Source organism: Nicotiana tabacum, chromosome 3, assembly GCF_000715075.1.
Source record: "Nicotiana tabacum cultivar K326 chromosome 3, ASM71507v2, whole genome shotgun sequence".
NCBI classification, from domain to species: domain Eukaryota; kingdom Viridiplantae; phylum Streptophyta; class Magnoliopsida; order Solanales; family Solanaceae; genus Nicotiana; species Nicotiana tabacum.
This window is the reverse complement of record NC_134082.1, coordinates 152,525,176-152,531,175: the sequence shown is the minus strand read 5'-3', so window position 1 is coordinate 152,531,175 and position 6,000 is coordinate 152,525,176.

Genomic DNA, 6,000 nt, shown 5'->3' with positions numbered 1-6,000 from the left:
TTTAGGAATAAAGAAATCATAAATGCTTGAAAATAAATAGTTAAATTCAAATAAGGGGAAAGGGGTACGTGGGATGGAGCATTCTTCGACTAATTCACAAAAGATAAGTTCGTTATGGTAAGAGCCTAAAGGTATCCCTAGTGGAGTCGCCATGATATCGCGCCCCCCTTTTTTTCCTCCGCAGAGAGAGAAGTCCGGGTTCCGACATTCATAGGGGTAATAACTCGTTTCCTTTTTAGGAATTGGGTATTGAAGAGTCGCCACCTAACGAATTATGGTGCGTTAGGGCACCTAGAGCGATTAACTCTTAGACTAGTTTGCATTACCAGAGATTTAGGGTAAGGGCTCGAAATAACCTTGAGGGGAAGGTGTTAGGCACCCCTCTTGGTCCACAATGGTGGGTCTCGACCAAACTTATACTATGTGAATTAGTCGTTTTAGCAAATAAATAATTTTAACACATACTTGCAAATAAAGGCATGTTTTGGACATTGTGAGAGAAAAAAGGAAAAGATTGGAACAAGTTGCATATATAGAGAGAAGTAAAGTTTAAACATCAGGAATTGGGAAAGAGGTGTCCTAGGTTAGTTAGCCTACGGGATCACCCCACACAATGCCCGGTAAATACTCCCCAATGAGGGGCTACACGTGACATTAACGCATAGTCATCATATCCTTCCCAATTCCCTCCCCTTGGTCATAGCCTAAAGTGTTCTAATAGACTTGATAAATGTCCTATGCGTGCACTACCCGTCCCTTCCTTGTGGCCCTGGGGGTATTTAGAACCTCTAATTTAGTTAGTTCTAGAACTTCCTAAGGCTTTAAAGGATAAAAGTCTAGGCGTCAATCAAAAATAGTTAGGACTGCATTTAAAGAGAACAAATTACAGGCTCACATTCACCTCCACAAATATAACAAGTAAGTGCAAGTCTTCAAACAACAGTCAAGTATTTAAGGAAATCCTAGAACATGATATCTAAGTGAGCAGAACGTATCCAGTATTGAATTAGGACTGAAATGTCAAAGACCTACTGATTTTAGACCTGTGAATACGAGCAGTTTTAAAGCGTAGTTTTATAGTTGCAGGACTTTAATCGCCTATAGGCTTGCCCAGGCGTAATAGTGATATCCTATGAGCATGATATCTATATTGATTATGAATGCAGTAAAATGGCAAAAATGATATTTTAAACGAAAACTTGTGATCCTATAGACATGTTTTCTAGCGGTATTAACTTAAGGCAGTATTTGAAAACTTATTAAGAAACAGACAAATTAATCAACCAATTCAGAATGATCAAACATGAATTAAATTGATTTATTTAACTAAACTAGTTTTGAGTTCTGTAGGTATGATTTCTATTAGAGCTGATTTCTAAACTTATAGGCATGATTTCTAAGGAGGCGAATGTGAACACATGCTATAACCCTATAGGCATGATCTCTATTATTAAAGCCATTTAGATCATATAGGCATGCTTTCTAATATTGTGGAAGTAAAGTAAATATAGTAAACACATTTGAATTAACATGACCCGATAGGCATGGTATCTACCCCAGTTACCCAACATATATATGACTACCCACCCATTTTCACTAATCACCCCAATGTTGTTTACAATAATTATTACAGACCAATGAATAAAAATACATAAATAAATAGGAGTTAATCTATAGGGAGATTGCAGAAGGCCCAAATGGCTTCCCAAGCCTCCAATAGCCTCAAATGCCAAAGTTCCATAGATAATTTCGTGTCCAGGGCTGCTCACATCTAGACCTTTTCTCAGATAATAACTGACTTAGGTGCAGTGTGGAAAGGCCAGCTCTGACATGCCAGAGTTCAGAGAGATCTCAAGGATCTCAAGGTAGTACACATGTCAGAGGGGCAGAACCTAGTATTCTAAGAGTAAAGTGAGAGTTCATAACAGTTGAAGGAGTTTAATAGAAAGGTATTAAGACTGAAAAGAACGTTTAAAAATCAATAGTACTGAAACAGTTTGAGGAGAGTGCCAAAACATCATACAATCAATTGGTCATAACAGACATTCAGATTTAGAAGAGAACACTTAACAAACAGATTTCACATGGGGATAAAAGGATTGGACACATAAGAGTCACATTGGGGTACATGGATAGGGTATAGAGGAAACATATAGTCAACAAACTGTATACAACACTTAGGATCTTAGAGACTCAAAAGTTAATACATAGATAATAGTTGGAATGTCTTAAACAGGATTGAACACATAGTTTGGACATGCAAGGTGAAGAAGTACGCAGGAAAGAGTGCAGAATATAAAACATACATTGATCAGGACAGAATTTAGACATGCTGAGCAAAGAAGTAAACAAGACTACAAGTTGAATTCATAACTGATATACTAGTGCAGGAATGAAACACATAGGGTTTGGATTTCAAAACTTAACTAGAGACATACCAGTTGAAGAAAATGGTGCAGCATATAAAGCAAATAAAGTTCCAATATCTAGCCTTGGCTTTCAGCCGGCTAGATCAGTGAGTATCACAAGTAGCAGAAGAGAAAGAGAACTTTAGAGTGTAAAGAGTAGTGTTTTTTGAACTATGTCGTTGTCCAGAACTAAAAATAAGAGGGGGTGTTATATAGTAATCAAAGCTTAATAAATAAGGTAAGAGATCAATTAAGTAGTAAATCAGGGAAGTCACATATAAATCAGCAAGTCCTTCCCTTAATAAAGAGACAATCAAATCAACGGTAAAACATGCTAGGTATTTAGGGAAAAGAATCAACTAAGGTTTGGGTATAGAGTAGGTAATTAGGGGTAAATGAACAGAAGTTTCAGTTAAGGAAAAAATCAGTAAGAATCAGCAAAATACAAACAAAACAAGGAAAAATTAATTAAGGCAAGTAATTCAATCAAATCGAGTAGAGAGGTAAGAATCGGAAGTTTAAGGGAAAATCTTCAAATCAAACCAGAAAATAAGGAATTCAGAATAATCAAAGGTTCAATCAAAGAGAAAGTCATGAAAAAGTCAGCAAGTTTAGCATATAAAATAAGGCAAGACATGAATAGTCAGGAATCGACACACAACTTTAACAAAACAAAAGTTAAATGACATTGATTCAGGTCTTGACATAAATAGTCAGGATGAACACAAGCATCAGTAAAAGGGTTGAACTAAGAAATTCAGTAAAAGCATACTAGGACAAGAAAATCACGAGAAATCATAAAAACCTAAAGCAAGAACACAATCAGATGTACCAGTACTCAGAAATCAAACGAAGAACCAAAAAATTAGGGCTTTCAGTTCAAGCGAGCTAAGGTTGTATCAGACTTATAAAATTAGTCAAAACATATGAGAAGCAAAACATTAAACACAAAAAGTCATCAAACATTTTGTAAAAGAAATTCTGGAAACCATAGTTTAGAGAAAAGATGAAAATCACTTGAAAATCATACGATTCTTGTAAAGAACCTCAAGGTCGCTATAAAACTCACATAAAACAAGCCCAAATCATCTCGGATCTGGACAGATCTAAGAGGTTTAGAAAAATAAATTAGGGTTTCGAAGAGAACGGCACAGAGGTGAAGAAACATACTAAGAAACCCATAGACCGTAGTCAATATAGGACGATCTTACTCGGAATCATACTGGAATAGTCTGAAACAGGCCAAAAAGTGACCGTTGATGCAAACCAAATATCCCTGGTCCCTTGAGGACCCCGGAGATGGCAAGACTAACGTGAGGGAGGCCATTGGAGGCCTGGGGGGTGAGAGATCATCAGAGATAGCCATAGATGAGTGTTAGTGAGGTTCGATTAGGGTTAGGTTTGAGAGCGTTTGAGAGCAGAGAGGGGTTTCAGGGCGGCGGGTAGCGTAAAATGATAGGGTTTTGGGGGTCTTTTGGGTTTATTTTAGAAATGATCGTTTGTGGCCGTTGATCTTTATGATCAACGATCGAGATTAAAGGGTATTGGGGCCAGATCGGGTCTTCAGGTTTTGGGCTGGGTAATTTAATTGGGGATTGGGCTGGTAATTGGGTTAAATTGGGGGCTGAAATTGAAATAAAATAGGCTAGATTTTAAATAGCCACTTTTAATAGTTATATAATTTATAAAAATAATAAATGATTTCTAAAAAATATTTTCGTGTACTAAAATAATTTAAAATAGTTGTTTAACATTTTAAAAATATAAAAGATCATTGTATGCATCAATAATGTAATTATGCATTAGTAGGGATATTATTACAAAGATATGCAATTTAGCTTAAAATATAAATATAATTATAAAAATGCACTAAAAATGTTTAAACACTATTTTGGCATAAATAAAGAATTTAGATGACTAAATCACCACAAAAGTAATTTGAAATGTAATTATTGTAAATTTTATAAATGAAAAGAGAAGAAATAAATCAATTTGGAGCTTTTAAAATTATAGAAAAAATTATAAAAATTCTTATGCATGCTTATAACTGCATATGTATTATTTTGAAAGTATATATATGTATTAAAAATATATGAGGAAAAATTGGGTATCAATAGTTGCCCCTCTTTACTCGGGAAGGATGAAAGAGTTTTCGGGTAAAGAAATGATGGCCAATTTTGACCAGACAGGATATTTTGAAAGACAGAGGTCGGACTCTAGTCTTGAATTGCCTACATATCCCTGGTTTTACAGGAATCAGGCCATGTGTAGTTCTGGATTCATTGGCGGAATATACCGATAAAGTCATTGCAAGAACGGACAAAGGATGCAAGAGTGGCTGTGGTGAGCGCATTCGCATGAGATAGTTTGAAAGAACTGGAGTGGGGGTCGCTCCTGCTAGGATAGCGGTTGCTTGCTAGTCACCTGCAGATGAAAAGATGCTACCGACATGTATTTGCGCGAAAATTTAAACATGGTGCAGATTCTCTTTGGACCATGAAGGTTGTCTTTGGACGGTTAAAGATGACGTCCTTGGACCATGATGTCCTGGGCCATGAATTGTTTAGTGAGGGATTCGTAGGCCAAGAAATATTGTTCTCGGGCCATGTATATGGTGCCTCCGAACCATGACGCCTTTGAATAATGATATGCAAATTTAAGAGATCCTCAGGCCATGGCATGGTGTCTTCCAGCTATGAGGATGATGCCTTTTAGACTATGATGCCCTTGGATAGATCGACGATATTTCATCCCATGAGATGCAATAATATGATGTTAACAAGACAAGGCTTAGTCTTGCGAAATGAAGGGCAAAGCTTAGCCCGATAGAAAAAGCAAATAGATAGTACTAGAAAAGAGCAATATTTATGTAAGGAAGGACAATGCTTAGTCCCATGCAATTGTGGAGGCAGGGATTAGCCTTGTGCAAATATGGAGGCAGGGATTAGCCTCATGCAGATATGGAGGCAGGGATTAGCCTCATGCAGATATGAGGTAGGGATTAGCCTCATGGAGACAGGGATTCGCCTCATGCAGATATGAAGGCAGAGATTAGCTTCATGTAGATATGGAGGTAGGGATTAGCCTCATGCAAAGATGGAGGCAGGGTTAGACTCATGCAGATATAGAGTCAAGGATTAGACTCATACAAATGTGGAGGTATGGATTAGCCTCATGCAAATAGGGAGGCAGGGATTAGCCTCATGCAAGTATGGAGGCAAGGATTAGCCTCATGCAAATAGGGAGGCAAGGATTAGACTCGTGCAAGTAGGGAGGGATTAGCCTCATGCAGAGAGGGAGGCAGAGATTAGCCTCATGCAAAATGGAGGCAGGGATTAGCCTCATGCAGATATGGAGGCAGGGATTAACCTTATGCAGACATGGAGGCAGGGATTAGCCTCATACAGATATGGAGGTAGGGATTAGCCTCATGCAAATAGGGAGGTAGGGATTAGCCTCATGCAAACATGGAGACAGAGATTACCCTCATTCAAGTATGGAGGCAAGGATTAGCCTCATGCAGATGTGGAGGCAAGGATTAGCCTCATGCAGATGTGGAGGCAGGGATTATCCTCATGCAAGTATGGAGACA